Below are 17,911 nucleotides of genomic sequence, written 5' to 3'. Positions count from 1 at the left end.
GTCAGAGTGGCATTTGCCACTTAAGGCATAAAGCCCTTTTTAACACTCAGATCAGGAGCCTGTCTTCATACCTCCTCCTAAAAGTACAACCGCAGCAGACTTCCATTCATCGTAAAAGTGTGGGAAGGGGTTGTTTTGTTTGTGCTTTTATTTGTCAGCAAGGGGACCAGGAATTCAGCTCCATGTTCCAGGGAAAAATACAAACCCTGTAAAGCCTGAGCTGATGTGCCTGTGCTTCAGGGGGGCTCAGAGGGCATTTGGGGTCACAGAATACTTTGGTGGGAGGGCAAGAGTCTGTTTGCAGTCAATACCCACTAAGGACCTGTCATTGGGCATCCTGGCTGCAGAAATTGTGGTTGGCACATGAGACCCCTTGACAGTTTTGGTATCTCATGAACCTGCCACAAGGAGGAAGCCACTCATTTACATGCAGTATAAATAAAAATGCAAATGATCTTATTCATAGGGTTCCCTAACCCACAGGTAGTTGAGAAACTGAAAAATATATATTGCAAAGGGTGAATTTCATACAGTGAAATGTGCTGACTGCTGGGATGAAACAACACAACCCTTTTGGAAGGCAGAAACACTTAGCAATAGGGGATTTTTTTTTTTTTTTTTTTTAATCTTAGATTTCTTTGAGAATTTGAATGGACAGAATGCTTACCCAGTCAGATATTAGCCAGATCACTGGATTTCATCCTAATACTCTTGCAGAAGCTGCTGCAAGGACTTTTCTTGCAAGACTGCCAAGAATGGCATATTGGCAAACAACATCCAGAGCAACATCAGGCTCACCTGCAACAGCAGCTTCTGCAAAGAGCAGTGGGGATGGCATTTCAAAGCCACCATAACTGGGGACAGCTGGACACAGCCTTTAACTAAGGTCCAGACTGAGATTTACACTTAAAAATTCCAGATCCATGCACTTATTGTCTTAACCACTTTGCCAGAATATTTTCATCTAGTAAAACATGGGGGTTGTGTCCAAACAGCAGTGTAAGAATGTGATTTTGAGTGCTACCAGAGCCCCAGCTAAATTCAAGAGGTGCCCCAGAAATACACCTGAACACTGACAGAATGCAGAGATTGATGCAGAGACAAGGTAAATTCTAGGGATAAATTCCCCCTTAGGTATCTATAAAAGCCTTATATAGCTATAAAATAATACTTGTTGCAATATCAAATAAAATATGAATAATTCTTTATCTGACTGAACTGCTATGCCTTTAAAAGGTTATAAAATCCACAGATGCAAACTGCAAGAGACATTGAGTGTGGAGGGATTCCAGATCAAAACCAGGAGAAATGTTACAGCTAAGTATTCTTCTGCAAGTGAAGAAGTCATATACCTTTTTGTCATTCCAAGTGTGTGCTGTTCAGAGAAAGTACAGCCTGTTCCTACCTACCAAACTGAAATCTATGCAAAAAGTGAGGAAGATTTTTCAAAATTGAGAACAAAAGCAAGGAAGAAGTGGTGGATCTCAAAGGATTTCCTTCAGGTCAGGAGTCACCTTGGAGTTCAGATTTAACAGGAAATTTTTTGTCTGAAATATAGACCATAACATATTTTTTGGATGAAAACAACAAATGTGAACCTTCACCCACAGCCGAAACCAAGTGCAAAATCAATCTTTGATGAGGTTGAAATTTAAGAAGTCAAGGGGCTGGATCCATGGGACACCTGGAAGCCACACTGAGCACCAAGGAAGCTGCAGTTAGAAAGAGTCATTTGTTATTTTCTGTCTGCCCTGTAGCAGTTCTGTATTCCACTGAGACTCTTCTGTGCCTTCAGCTACAAACTCCATTTACAGGGCCAGTGAACCAGCTAAGTCACAATATCTCTGCAGTGACCTTGGCTCCCAAATACAGGTATTAAAGGTAATAAAAAGCCATGTATTTTGATAAAATATGTATATGGAAATCAACCTATACAGTCTTTATAATGACACCACCACAAGAACCCTCCTTTCCTAAGCTGCCAATCTGAAAGCTGCAATCAGGAAACATCTTAGGGAGAAGATCAGGGTAGACAAAGTCTCTTTTTCTGTCAATATTTACAAGTGACACATTTAATGAGCAAAAGACCCCCAAACCAGGTTTGCTTTTGTGGTGGTTTTTTTGTTTTGTTTTTTTTTTCCAGGGCTTAAATTTGTTTCTAAAATGAAACTCTTTTGCATTGAATTGAACTCAGGAAAGTCTACACCACCATCATGTAATGGCTTCCATATTTACCATACGATCAGAATTTCCAAAAATTATAGAAGTAAATGTAGGATTCTCCATCCACCCCTTTTTCTATTCTTTACAAACTTTCACTCACAAGCAAAACAGATTGGCTAATCTTTTGCATCTGCTTGGGAATACAGAGAAGAAAAGGGTTGCAACATCCTATGGCCAAACATAAGGGAAGCACAGGAGTGATAAGAATATTTGTGAGCCATTAAAAATTCACTGCTACAAAAAAACAACCCTTGCTGAACAGGTATTTCAAGTTTCCCATCTGTCTGCACAGAATATAAGGACTAAAGAAAGTCAGGAAGCAGCAACCCAAAATTGAGTAAAAGTATTCCTGTCACTGAGTTGCAGCCACTGATGGGCAGCCTTCAGCAGAGATGCACATGGACAGTGAGTCTCCTCAGAGCACAGTGCAGGGAAGGTTCAAAATGTACATTTTTCAACAAATCCATTGCAAAATCCTTTGTAATGCATCAGGGAGAGGTAACAAAACATTTAGAGATAGAGCTGGAAGGGTCTGATTTGCCAGCATCCTTAATTAGAGGATAAAATTTAAACAATCCTAATTAAATTCTTAGAAAAAGAGTTGATGTTTTCAAGGGTTGTAATTCTACAACAAGAAAATCAACATTATTAATGCCCCCAAGTTTACACTTAATTCCCTTTTTCTTGCTAATGCTTTAGTCCTTTTTTTTTTTTTTTTCATGTTATAAAAAACCTAAGGCAGAATTTAAAAGGAGTTTTACATACCTAAAAATAGCCACCTAACACCCCATTTAAGTTATTACAAGAACAAGTAACACTTCCTACTGTGGCAGGGCTTTTCCAAACTCCGTCTCTGCAGTGCCTGATGTTTTTGGAGGGCTGCTCAGTGACCCTTTGGGGCTCTGGGGCTGACTGCCCTGCCCTGCTGCTATTTGCTCCTTTAGGGTTGCAAGCTCAGAGGACTCAGACACTGAGCAGGTGTTTTTAAAGGTAAGGCAATGAGCTTCAGAGCCTAACAGGACCAGGTGTGGCCAAGAAAATTTGTTCTGTTTGGTCTCTCTTCTTTGCTGGACTCAAATATTTGCATCTGAAACCTTCCAGTGGCTCAAACCTTTTCAAGGCATTTCCTAGAGATCACCTGTTAATCCATGAGCACACAGACACCTGGAACCCATGAGGAAAGCCAATTCATGACCTCTCAATTCCAACTCATTTTGTCTGAATGATGGCAAGTTCTCAGGACATCTCTTAAGGAAAATATCTGAGTCCTTTTAGTTCCATCTACTTATTGCACTCTGCTTGTCCTTCTATCAGAATAAAGGATCTCACCGGAGAACAAGCTAAAAATCCTTTTCAAGATTCCATCCCACATTTCTGACAGCAGAGTGTGGCAGCTCTTCTACAGACTTTAGGTTCTGATGTGCCCCATATGGGAAAAATTCAGTCATCATCTGCTCTAGAGAAAACTTGATTCCTCCTCTCACTCCTAAAATATGGTCATGCAAACCAGTGCATGTTATTTTATTACGACAGAGGATTATCCTCATCCTCTTGGAATTTTTTTAAAGTACACTTGAAGCACTTGTTAAAGGGTCACAACATTGCATTTTATAGATTTGCCTTGACATTGAGAAAGAAATGATTTGCTGTTTACTCCATCTTGAAAACATCCTGAACTAAAATCAAATTAGGATAAATACATGTATCATTTACAAATGTTTATTTACAGCATCAAAAAAATGTGTATCTCCAAAAAACATTATGAGGAATGAAAATGGAAATATCTAATATATTCCTACATGGGAAGTCTAAATCTGAGACATTTCTTCCCTTTACACCTAGGAGCAGAGTCTGTACTCTTCACTCTTTTTCAGGCTATCTTCTTCAAGGTGACCATTATTAGGATACGCGTGAGTTTATGTAGCTAAGCCCATTTCTGGAATCTTCAAAGTATCTAAAAAAATTCAATTTTCCCCCTAAAACCTTTCCTTTTCTCTTCCCAGTTTTCTCCATCCCTCCTCTCCAAGATCAGTTTCTTGTTCTGGAGAGGGTTTTCTACATTTTAAGTACAAGCTACTGCACATATATAAGAATATGAAATGCAAGCAGCCAATTAACAACAGAACACCTTCCTTGTTCCATTTCTTCAAAGAAAATAATTTCTGTACAAAAACCCATATATGCATTTACACAATCAGAGAGGCAAATAACCAAGTACACCTGTAGAAAACCTCAGAACTCCATTCAGTAAAAACTGCAAGCACACAAGAAAAAAAAAAAATCAAGGCAGAAATAAGCAAATAGAAGAAAAGGAAAAAGCCAAGTCTCTCACTCTTGCTATCTCAGTCTAAGAAAGATCTGTCAGCAATTACTACTAATCCAAATTGTTCCTACAAAATATCACTGAAGTATGAAACAAAATAAATGTAAGGGCAGAGATTCTCCAAGCCAATCCGACAGTTTGGGAGTCCTCTTGGAATATGTGGAGTTAATCTAAGAATATATGGTAACTTTAGAAACCTCAGCCAAAAAGATAGCACAATTTATTTTACTTTAAGCCTTCATGAATATGCTTAATGAGCAGTCAAATCTAACCTTCCAAACTTTAGAAAAATAAGTATATTAGGAACACATCCAGGAGCAAGGGAGGCAGAAATTCATACAGTAATAAAACAGAAAATTGAACCAATCACCACCAGACCAGCAATGCCACTGGTCCCACTAAGCAAAAGCTTCTAAAGCAAGGCTTCCACCAGGACAAACACACAAGGAATCAAATTCCTCCATACAGTACAAGCTCTCCCTCCCTAGAACAAAACAAGTTACAAGGCATCATTTAGTGTTACAGACAATCAAGACTAAAAATAATTCTATTTCCTTTCAGGGTGTGAATACAAATTTTGAAGGAACCCATCAATTCCAAGACAGAAGAAAAACTGTCTTGACTTTTCATTTACAAACTCTGCATGATTTGAAATTGAAAAAATGACCAGGGAGGGATTCTTTTGCCTGTAGCACTGTGAGTTTCCCCCACACAGGCATAAATGATGCTCATCAATAGAAATGTGATATTTCCGAGCATAAAAAAGCAACAGAAACTGCACTTACTAGGTCTCCTCTGGTTCCCATTTAATTTCTTTTGTCTAATGTAAACTCACTGGGCTATGACTAACAGCTAACATATAATTTCTAATTGTGTGGCATTATGTTATGTTAGTACAGAAACATTATCAGAGCCAAGAGAGAGACAGAAGCAGATCGTTCAGCCTTACTGGGAGTAGACAGGAATGGAAAAATACTATCAGTATCAACTGCATTTGTCAAGGAAGCAGATTAAAAGCCAGCTTTAATGGGAAAAATTTCTTCCTACATTTTGCTTTCCTTCTTTTTAGATCATAGAACTGTTACATAAACAAACCAAAATATGTTCACCTTTCCAATGGCTTATGAAAAAGAAATTGGATGATACAGGACATTACTATTTTATTCTTTGGAATATGTTCTGTATATTTCTACAGAAATGGCCTGAAGCTTTAGAGAGATATAGAGCCTGAAGCCACATGATTAGCCATAGAACCCATTCCTGCCGCAGAATTATGTTCAGATTTACATTTGAAAGAATTACGAGCCAGAGTCTCTGCAAAAAAAGGAAGGAAAAAAAAAAATCTGATTTACACCCTGTAGAGATTTCCCTCCCTGGGGAATAAACCAAAGGAACATAAATCAAGAGTAAGGCCATGTAGAAGTACTCTCCTGAGCCTGCAGATAGTCTGCAACAATAGCTGTGAGAGCTGCCATCAGCCCACATCCTCCCATCCCACTGTGCAAATCACGAGTTCAACAGGGACAAATTAAATGGGAAATGTGACAGACAGCACTGGCTCTGTTTGTTTAGGGCTGGCTGTGTGTGATGCTCCTCTGAAAAGCTGGGGCTGGGCACCTTGTCCCACAGAACCCTGCCCTGGGCCAGGGAAGGCAGCGTGGGAGAGGAGCCCAACCCATCAGACACTGAGTGTGCCCAGTCCCTGGGGTGCAGGCAGGGAGGGATGGGGAGGATGAGACCCACAGAAAAGCAGGAGCCCGTGCAGGAGCAAAGACAGGGACAAAGCTGAGAGCAGCAGGGAGGGATCCACAGCAGCGTCCTTGAAGGGGGATGGATGGAATTAGTTGAAATAGGTACTTAAAAAGGACAGCCTTGACCTTGTTGTCACACAGACAGCAAATGAATTACTGAAATCAGAGCAAATCTTAAGATCTATCTGCATGAGAGAGCAAAGAAAGCAGGATTTGTTTATATTGTTCTTAATTTAATCTTTTTTAACCCGAGTCAAATCTGTGTCTTGATCTGAATTTATGCTGCTTTAAAGCATCTACATACTTTCTTAGCTTGTGATCGAATAAAACACATCTTTTGCAATTTAAAATGTTTTTCTGCAGAGCTCACTTGGAGGAGGAGGTACAGCCAGGCCCACCTGAGAGCTCTGCCAAGCTTGGGGTCCTGTTCAAGTAACACACATTTCCAGTGGGTGCTGCATCAGTGTGGGCTTCAGATAAAGTTTCATGAAGATGCTGTTTGATCAAGCAAAAGCCCAAACAGTCTATTCAGTCTGTAACCACTTAAGCACCTGGTAGAATTCCAGGAGCTAGGAAGAAACTGCAAGGAGCGCAGGCAGAGAGTCGTGGTGCTGTGTTAGGGATATTGGGTTCACTTCCAGCTCTCCAGAGAACCCACTGCATGATCATAGCCTGCAACACAAGCCCTGGCAGGTCACCCCACCTTCCTGTGCTTGTGCTTCCCTTCTCCCACAGCTTACCAGGCCCATTCTTTACAGCTGCAAACTCTTCAGGAGAGCATTTATGTCTTGTTATGTATTTGTTCTGAGCTGTAATCTCAGCTGGGGAATCCTCACAACAGCAGAGTGCAAACACTGGGCCTGTGCTGTGCCTTGGCACACCATCCACAAACTTCTACAATTCCAGTCCATTATTTTTTGTCAGCCAAGAATCCCACATTAACCAAAATGAAATCCTAAAACTCCATTCACTGACCTTTAATGTCATTGTCACCCAACGTGCACCTGGCAGCACCCAATCAAAACCTTCCAGGGCACCATAACCTTGATACTATTGACCAGTATTGCTCTGATTTAAATTTCAAACAGCCTGCAATTTGGATTCCTTTTTCCCCCAGCTCTGAAAGCAAACATTATGGATTTTATAGGGAAGAAGGCCCCGGCCACACACTTGGTTCGCACAAACTTCGCATACGTGAAAAGGCAGTCAATACAAACAGAATTCATTTTAATTAACCTTAATATGCTGATGAAAATGGTGGGGAGTTTTCATGAGCAAATAAGTAGAGCCACATACACAAAAATATCTGCTTTGTTAATTACGCACGCACACATCCAATAATACAGTCATGGTTAATTATAGTCCTTGTTTCCAAACTTACATTGTTACCATCAAGCTGAGGAGCTGCTTCAGTCAACAAGCACGTGGCCTTTTTTGGGTTAGGTGGAGTAGAATGTGGTGCTGAGATTTTGATCTTGCCAAAGATCTTCAACTTTCCATCTAATCATCGAGTCACAGGTGCCTGTTTAGGATAGGAAGAAACTTATTGTACTTCCCCAGCCTGGAAAATCCACTGGAAAATTCCCCCTGGATCAGAATCAGGCTCAACTGAAGCTAAGTCCACTACTTCTTTCAGTAGTGGACTTATCTCTTTCATGAATCCAAGGAGTTCAATTCAGTCACACAAAATCAGGAGCAACTACTCAAAAAGTTGGTTATGCTGATGAAAAACTAGAGAAAAGAGGCAATCAAGAAACCAGTCTATGAAAGTACTGCATGCAAAGAGAAGGCAAATACAGCAATTGAATTAAGATCCTCTTTAATCAATTTAAACCTATGCAGACAGATTTAGTGAGGTCTGGGTACAGAATCTCCTAATGGACATGCTCCAAGAGAGGAAGAGGTTACTTCTGACCAAGCCATAGTACCATGATGATTTCCCTGTTCATTGCTGCAAAAATTTCAAGCCAAAGCAGACACCTAAGCACAAACAGGTTGAAGGCTCCCCAACTTTTATAAAAACCAAACCCAAAGAATTTTAAACATCTGCATTTCAAATATGTCTCTGCCTCCATGAGGAACAGCTCTCTCTCTAAGACTTACCTGGGCCCAGCCAAAAGAATTCAAAATGAACCTTGTGTGGAAAGGCCGAAGGAGTCAAGCAATTGAAAGACTGAAACTATTTTGCAATTGTTTTTGGGAATATGTAGGGCCTCATTCTGAAAACTTGCTATGAAGTATCTCTGTATCAGCCAAATTTCTGACTAGGGCTGAGTCTTTTCATTATTTCTCAAAAGCAGAATACAGGGAAGAAGGAAAAAACTGTTCTCTTAGGTTTCCTCAGCACTCTTATCTTATCAGCACAGTGAGCACGTGCTGCACAAAGAAAGCAGATCCAAGACACAAACCCGGGTATTTAATGTTTGCTCAGTTAGAAGAAAAATATTGCCAAACCAATGGATTCAAGAATAATAAAGTTATGCCCTGAAAATCATGAGATTTGAGACTCACTCTCTTTGCTTTCTATTTTTTAATCTTCCAGGGTGCTTTTGAGTTTGTTATATCTACATTTGAGAGCCTGCGGGTCTGGAATTTGTTTAAGATGCAGCTAAGAATCTCATTAATAGCATGAACTCAGGAATTGGGCTTTGAAGAAAATATACAGGTAATGCAAAATTTAAAGTCATGACAAGTGGCACCAGTGCGTACAATATCAATATCTTGCTAATGGACCAATAATTGGTTAATGAGCTGAAACCCACAAGAATAATGGGGGAAAAGGATCAGAAACATGGCTGCTAAGAATTATACCACATTAATCAGAGTCGCAGCTAGTTTAGTTATGTGATGGTGGACTAGCCTCATTCTAATGTCCCAAGGAGTACTTTAGTAGGTAAACGCTCTATGATCCACATAACCAAGCAGAAAGGAGACTGTTTTAAACAGACACCTCTGTAGTTAAGCCAAATAAGATGTGTTCTTAAGATTGTACACCAAACCACTACTTAACATTATTTATAATTATCCCACTAAACTATTATTGATAGTTATCATTTCATCATGTCCAAAATGTAAGTGGTGTTAGAGTTAGGCTGTTAAGATCCTGACAGTTGAGAATAGACAAGCATGTTATAAAATGCAAAATTTGGCAAGATTTCAAAACAAACCACTGCTGAGCAGGAACAGAGTGAAACTCCCTTCTTGCAATATCTTCTTCATGTTTGGAACATATCTGACTTATTTCAAGTCTATTTTCATCAGATGCATCACCTGACCTGTATAAACACTGCTGCCATCTGCCCTCCTCCCTGAAATTATTGAGCAAACTTGGAAAGTGTAGGAAATAGCAGTGCCAAAATCCAGACTTCAGACTAAAAGATGTAAATAATTGTGCCTTCAATAGTCTGCCTGATACTGAAAATCAGTACTGCAAATAGCCTGACTTTTCTGCAGAAACTTCAATGCAGAAGTTCATGAGCACAAATATGGAAAGTAAATTCCAGTCCTTGCAGCAACATTTCCCTCTATTTATACCTTAATAAATGCATTATGGAAATAAACATTTACCTGACACTTGTCCTTAATAGAGGTTCTCTCCTTTAAAATTGATTGAGAGCTTTAGAATAAGAGGAAAAAAGCACAGGGGGATGTACAGCAGTGGAAGTTTGGAGTTTAATGAACAAAGCCACTTATTCCCTCTCAAAGGCAGAGTGAGGCAGGGAGGGAGATGAAAGCTCTTGTTTCATTTTATGTGCAAAACAGAACAGACATCTCCCATAGACATGCTAATGAAACATTGATTTGCTGGGGTGATGTCTCTTACCACAGGGCTCTCCACCGTGGACTTCCAGGACAAACGATTCACAATTAATTAACTCCTTTCACAGATTATCTAAAATCTAACTTGGGCTCAACCCCACTTTGTGATAATGTTGGTTTTGTTAGTAATATGCAGATCAATGAGCATAAATATATATAAAAAGATTTATTGCAAACTTTTATATACAAACAAAACTATAATGCATTAAATATAACATATAAAAATAGATTATACATAACATACCAAATGCACTTGAATTTGTAGCCATATCATTCCTCTTCTCTAAACTCACACACAATTTTCTGCCATCAGCTCAGCAACCCCATGGAAGACTTCCACAAACTCCCAGCATTTCAGGACAATCCTTGACCAACTCACCCAACCTCCTTCTTCCCACAAGTCAATATCAAACCAGCACCCTGGCACATGTTAACAAACATTGCTCCTCACTTTCCAAACCACCACTTTAAAGGCTTTTCTCAGGCACAGAAGAGAGACTGGCCCTCATAGCTTAATAATAAAAACAGCATCAAAAACAACAATAAACCTATTTAGAGGGATATATAAAATAAATGTTTAAATAAAAATACTCAGGATTTTGTTTATTTGCTTTCAGAAAACTGCAAAATTTTCTTTCAGTTCAAAAAAATTACACATAGACCACAGATTTCTTTGCTGTATATGGACTGTATGGCAGGGACATGAAAAACCAGACATCTCATATCAAGGGGTTTAATCTCATTTGTCCCATGCCTAACAGATCCTCAATCCAGGATTGAAGCCTGGTTGATCACTACACTAAATTCTATCACAAAGATGGGTTTGCCACATTAGTGGGAACCTTTCTGCAAAGGGCTCAAAATAGAGCAGCAGAACAGCTTCATAACTGGTTTATTACTCAATACTGGAAGTGGCAAAAACAGTAGCTCACAGGGGCAGCAAATGTTATCTTTTCAATTGGAATCCCAGTAAAAGCTGGTTAAAGATAATTTTCCCTTAGAATTTGTAAGGAAATTAAGGAAAGAAATTCTGTGGATATTGTATTTCCAAGCTTTTCTTGTTCTGGTTGAAAAACAATTGTTTGGGAAATAAAAAAAATTAATGGATTCTTTTTTATAACTAAGTATTTAATTTTCAGCAATAAGAACTCCAAAAAGTTCCAGAAGTGGACATTTATTTCTTGTTGAAGTAAAAGAAACCTTTTTCCTTAAAACCAAATAGTTAATTCTATGTGTTTAAAGTCCTGTGACAGGGCCTTAAAAGCTGTGGAAGACTTAAAATTTTCTTTAAGGGATTTTATACCAGGATCCAGGCTACTTAATCCTTTTTCTCTGGGATGCTCAACAGAATCATTAATATGATATAAGAAATAATTTTTGGGATATTTTGATTTAAAATAAAACCTAAAATTGCTTTTGAGTAACAGATCTAGAGGATCAAAGGCCTATGGAACAGCAACACCATAAATAATGTTCAACCTACTACTCTTTAAAGATTTTAACTGGAGAATTTGAAATAAATCTCTAACTGTACACACACACTCCCTCTCTCCTTCCTCCATGAATACCATAATGTGAATTTCAAGCAAGGCTCACCTTCACAACAGCTATTATTGACATGGGGTAGATGATCAATACAGAACAGACTTGAAGCTCATTTTCAGAAATTGATAAAAGTTCAAACCCCAGAGGGGTGAGATGATTTACAGCAGAGGTTAAAGCTACGCATTCGACTTTTCTCAAAAGCAAGGGTTTTCTAGATGCTTCCACATATTCATTTTTCCCCTAAATGCCTTTAAGTTTGAATACAAATTTATTTTCCTTCTTTGAATTCACAGGTAGGGTAGAAATTAATTTTGTTGAGAGAATCTATCTATCTAAGCAGGTAACAGCACACAAGACAACTTCCTTTGTATGACAGGTGCAAGAATCATGGAGCTGGGTCTTAGTGCCACCTACTCAGCATCTCCCAAACCCATCTTCAGGGCCAAGTTGTCCCGTTCCACTCACTCCTGGCTGGAATTTATCCCACACCCTCCTACACTGGCACTGGTGTTCCTCCTGGCTCACTCCCCACCAGGACACTGGGAAGTGCTGAGATGGAACTGAGCTCCAGCAGCCTTCCCATCTCAGGTCCCATTTCAGGGGGTTCACGAGCCAGTGATGGGCTCCAATAAGATTTGATACATTCATGAAGTACATAAAAACAACATGGAAAAGAGGAGCCATCAACTTCCTGTAGGGCTGAGGATATGCAGGACTTGGTCCCAAGGAAAACAGAAGGAAAAGGCAGCTTCTCCAAGGGAGGGGAGCAGGGCAGGGATAGGAACACACCTCCCCATGAGCAATAGGCTTCCCCTTCCAGTTCCCTGCAGCTTCCCACCCACCCTCATCACCTTCCCTCAAGGCAGCACTCCTGGATTAGGAGGCCACAGGAGCAGGAGTTTAACCATGGTTTTCCTTCCCAGGTCATCACTAAACACTGGCCTCAGCAGTGAAGTGCTCTGGCTGCAAAAATAGAAGAAAGGCCAGTACAGAACTCCTGTGAGTCCTGGCCCAGCCCAAACCCTGATGCTGATGTTGTTATTTAAAAGCAGCCAGAGTAGGTAGGGCAACCTCACATCCATCACAGCACTCAGAGGCCATTTCATATTGTATGCTTTTAATTATTTCATTGACACCCTTGGACTTGCTAACTGCCTGAATTTTCCTGTCAACACTTTAGTCCTAGATTGGCTTTGTTCAATCACAGTTTTGAATTGTGTTTTTTCTCCACCCACACCCCAACTATTTTTTTGACTTCTAATTCCCTGAATACCCCACACTGTTTTAAATTACACGCTCATTTCAGAATACTTGGACTATTTATCTAGGAGGCAAATTTCAGAGTCATCTGAAATTAATTTCCCGACCCCAAAGATCCTGGGTACCAGCTTCCAACTCAGCCATGGAATTTCCTGGTGGTGCTGTGTGGTTTGGGTTTGTCCACACCTCCAGAGAGCCACCCCAGCAGCTGTGGGGCTGCAGTGTGCCCTTCCTCCTGCTTCTCTTCCTGTCCCACTCACCTTTCCAGCAGCAAAATAAAATCTACTTTAATTAGTTTGTAGATATTAGTATAAGGTAAGCTATATAATTTTGAAGGTTGAATCCAGTCTTGGGATGTGGAAGTGTTTCAAACAGCTGAGGGATACGTGGCACTCTGCATAACATTCAACCTGGAAAGTTGTTACTAATTGTTTCTCCAGGTTCATTGGTGAGCATCAGCTTCCCTGTATGTCCAGCAACACAAATTTAGGAAATATCAGTTACCCCATGTGGTTTCACCTGGACTTTGGGCACCCCCACCATCTCTAATATTAAGGCTATGGACAAAAGTAAAATTATTTCACACATTCCAAACATAAAAGGAAAACTTTCTGCCATGAGAAATCTTGAATTTTATTTTGCATGTCTGTAAAGAGTCCAATCTGATGGCAGAAATTTGAAATGCCTTGCTGTTTTGTTAAGTATATCAAAACAAGTTTCAAGTGTAAGGGAAGTTATGGCTTTTCAATGCTCAAAATCTTTTCAAGCAAAATTATTTTTCTTTAAAATCATTTGTTCATGTTAAATCATCTATGACATCAAGTCTAACATGTTTTTAATTTCAAGATGGACACTATTCAAAGAATGCCATAATTCAATTTTTTGGAAAAAACCTTCAATGACAGTTACCTCAAAAGTTTGTAAGACTTTTGTAAATATTTCCACCTATAACTTGTTGAAAAACTCAGTGTTATTTTGGGAATACAGATGGGGAATATGATGATTTTGCAATATCAGACCAACAAATAACATTTATCTCCTGGTATTTTGCTGTGACTGAAAGAGTTTTTACTTTTTCAACCAGAAACTGAAAATTTCCAACAACTTTTAAATTATTGATTTTCAGTATTTTCTCTAAGAAAATTACTCTAATCTGCTTCAGGGTGAAAAAAAAATTAAAAAAATAATAAAGGTTACATTATAGTCCTTAAGAAAGAAGCTTTTATACATCTAAGACTGAAGGTAAAGCTCCCAAGAGTCACTTAATCCCAGCTGACAGTTGAAATCAATCATGCCATGCTACAGGATATTAATCAGAAACCTGACGTTACCTGTTTGATCCACACCTGCCAATGGACAATGCAATACAGCTACGACCACCCTTAGAAGCAGTCTCTGGAGCCTGGAATCCCAAAATCCCCTTTCAGTGACAGAAATTCAGGGAAATCCGCAAATTTTGGGGCTTTTTCCTCAGCTGACACCTTGCTCCACTGCTCCAGGGGGACGCAGTGTGGGCAGGGGGAATCTCCTGTGGGCAGATGTGCTCCAGGTGCACCCAGACCACACCACAGCTTTCTCTCCGTTCTCCCAGAGAAAGGAGTGTCCCTAAAATGGGTCATGGAAGTGGCCACACTGTGCTGGGGAGCACTGATGTCTTGGCTGTAAGAAACAGAGTGGAGATTCATCACCAGACCTCCAGCATGGCTCATTCACCTCCCAGTGCCCTGCACTGTGTGCCCCAAAATCACACTGCTGTGCTGGATCTTCACCCTGCTGTCGGAATCTGTGCTATTGATGATTCCCAGATTGTAGAAAGTCTCTGTCTGTCAGCCCCTGCCAAAGCAGAAGCCATAATTGGTCTGTGCTGGTTTCCAGGTTGTTTATTCTGTTTATCTCTCACATGTTCTGCTGCCCTGCCCAGCTCTGTCCTGCAGGGCAGCGTGTGGGGCTCTGCCCTCAGTGGGATGTGACAAACATTAAATACCAGAAACTCCCTGGGCTGGATTGACAATAACATGCCAATATCTGTCACCTACGTTGGACAGTGTGTCCCCAGCCTGAACCAACAGAAAAATGCCAACACCACAGTGAAACATGGAGGGCATGGAGAAAGAGAAAAAGGACAAGGCACACCCAATTTCCTCCATCTTGTCCCCTTTCGACCCCTAATCTAGAATCCTAAAATTTCACTTTTGCACCCGTGCCATGCTAATTATTACTTCTATCAAACACTCAGAGCTTGTAATTCATCCTGTAAGGTTGAAAACTCTTTTCCATGGACAGAGATCACAGACAGTGTCTCTGGGGGCTCTGTCCAGGGGGGTTCCTGACCCCTGCCAGGGTCCCAGACCTTCCAGGGCAGCCAGAGGGATGCCCTGGACTCCCACACCCCAGAGCTGGAAATGTTGGTATTCTGAGGTTGAGAGCAGCTAAAAAGCTGCCTGGAAACTCCAGTGTCAGACTGTGACATCCAGTATGGATGAGAGCAGGGGTAGAGGATAACACCAAGTCCAGCTACACATTGCAAGAGAGGCTGTTGCTCAAAGATCTAACAGCATTTCTCTGTGGATAAAGTGATTTAATTGAGTTACACTACCATAAGAGGTTGATTGGTTTGTTTGTGTGGGTTCATGAGTTTGTTTGTTTGAAGACAGACAGCAATGGGATTCAGACTCCGTTCCCTTTGATCTCTGCTCCGAAAGGATTTCTCTCTCTCTGCAGATTTTCCAGTATAAAAGGTAGAATCTGAAACCAAAAAAGCCAAAATGGAAAAAGCTGCCAAAGGTTTCAGTAAGGACACTGTCAAAGTCTTAGAATGAATTTAAAGTGCAGCTACTTGAGCTCAAAAATTAGGTCCATGTTCCATGAACAGTCTTTTACAGGGCAAAACCATTCATATTTAAAGGAAACGGAAATAAAATATGAAACATATTCAGGGGAGGCCAGTTAAAAATCAAGCACAGAGGCTGAAGGTGGTTGCAAAACCATAAAGCTGAGCTACTGATGTTCATCATTGCAGAGCTGAGTGCTCAGAACTCAGCTGAACACAGGAGCTTCATGAAACTCACAGCAGCTCTGCTTTGCCACCAGCACATTGACAAAACTATACTGAAGAAAAAAAAAAGCTGGAAGGTGAGGTACATTTCAATCTTCCTTAAATGATTTCTATTGCATTTATTTAAATAAACTGAAATTTCACCCCTGCCACCTGCATATTCAGCTGCTGTGGCAGCCCAGGCATGCACAGCCTGGCTACTTCATGGTGATGTTTTGTGGTAAACTCTGCTTTCCAATAAAGGATCCACCATTTCCACTTGACAAACGTGGGCTGTGGGATGTACAGATGAAATGGAAACCAAAGCAAACTCACGGTGCTTTGATGTAAAAGCTGTCAGCCTGGCATCAGCTGACAAAAACAGCAGCAGGCATGTATGGTTGGGTCTAAATCCCACCCTAAAATACCCCAAGGAAAGAAAAAAGTTGAAATAAAACATCACTTTGGTAGTCATCACCAAATATTTTGAACAGCTGGAGGTCCTAAGTACATTCCTGCTTCTTTAGAAGGGCTGAAAAGACAATTTAAAGAAAAATATCCTGTACCTAATAACTGCACATTAAAGGGTGGAGGAGGGACAGAATCCATGTCTGCCTTGATGTCCTGGTGAACAAAACCTGGTTGAGATCCCCACGTGTTTTCCATCTGCCCAGTCTCAGCTAGGTATTTCTGCAGGGTTTGGTTTTCAGGGCTTTTTTGAGGAAGGGAAGAACTCCTAACACATTTTTTTAACGTTTAATTCCTTCCCATTCCCATTTTAATAAACAAAGGTTAGGAGCAATAAAGGGCGAAGAATCTTCAAATGTTTCTAAAGCCTTTAAATGCTGGCAGTAATCACTGCCACAATTAAGTGAAAAAATAATGCCAACTTTCAGGGGTTTTGGTATCTATGATCACATTTTTTCTGAGCCATAAGGCTGATCCTGAAGAGAGAAGAACCCCCCTGCATTGAATTAAGGTTGTGGCCAATTTAATGAAACATTTAATACCTCCAAGGCCACAGCTTTTCAAGAAAATTAGGCACATTGCAGCACAGGTACAGTAGGAGCATAACTGTGTTCCCCTTGATCAATCAACTGGAGCATATAAAGCTCTACAAAAAATTATCTTTACATCCAGCTCACTTGCATTTATCCTAGCAGGACATATTAGCTCTTATGCATCGCTGGTTAAACCACCTCCATTGCTCCAGGATCAGAGCTGGCTCCCAGCCAGCTGGGGCAAAGCACAGGTTGAGAAGTTCAAACTTATCTCCTTCCCTTCAATTAGCAATACCCTTCAGCAATTATTATCTCCTAAAGAACAAGGCAGATCTTCCCTGCAGCTTTTTCCTCCAACTATTCCTACTTGAAAAGAAACTCAGCTGAGTGAATGAAAGGAAACTGAGGGCTCTGGTAAAAATCTGTCCTCAAGCAGCCACTCCACATATAAACACTGCAAAGAACCAGCTGGCATTATTAACCAACAAGTGACTCACATGCCTCCATGCTTCAAGGCTACATTTAAGATTTCAAGAACAATTGGATGTTAATCCCAGATTAATGAAGACGACCATTCATTTCCCCTCTGCAACAAAATCCCCATGCAATTAATTAGAAAAACATTTTTCCAAAAATGACACATCCAACACAAAGACTGCAGAGAAGGCGAATTCTTCCCCAGTAACCCAGAAGCAAATGACAGGCTGTAATTGTGGATATTTGAGTCCTTGACTTGAGCATACGTGAGAAAAGCCAGTAAATCAGCACATGCTCACCCTGTTGCTAAATCAAAGGCAAATGAGAAGGGCAGAGCTGGAGTTTTGCCACACTCCAACGAGAAAACTGCAGCAGCTGCCACAGCATCAGTGAGGACAGACACCAGACAGCCCTAGCAGCTCCACAGGGGACAGAGGGCCAAGCAACTTGCTTTAAAGGTGTGGTTATGTTCCAGCTC

At 40.5% G+C, this 17,911-nt stretch overlaps 1 long non-coding RNA gene across 3 annotated transcripts in view; it reads right to left on the bottom strand.

Moving 5' to 3' along the window:
* LOC146765711 (uncharacterized) overlaps positions 1-14,966 on the bottom strand; it is a 335,663-nt gene extending 320,697 nt beyond the window's left edge. For all 3 annotated transcript variants that reach the window (XR_014949631.1, XR_014949630.1, XR_014949632.1), the window contains exons 1-2: positions 8,401-14,966; positions 7,679-7,819 (exon numbers count right to left, since the gene is read on the bottom strand). This is a non-coding gene — a long non-coding RNA (uncharacterized LOC146765711). The remainder of the gene's footprint in view (positions 1-7,678; positions 7,820-8,400) is intronic.
* Positions 14,967-17,911: the final 2,945 nt, after the last annotated feature.

Source organism: Lonchura striata, chromosome 20 (assembly GCF_050655825.1).
Source record: "Lonchura striata isolate lonStrDom1 chromosome 20, ASM5065582v1, whole genome shotgun sequence".
Lineage (NCBI taxonomy): Eukaryota > Metazoa > Chordata > Aves > Passeriformes > Estrildidae > Lonchura > Lonchura striata.
Note: the sequence above shows the minus strand (reverse complement) of the source record. Positions and strands in the feature narration are given on the sequence as shown.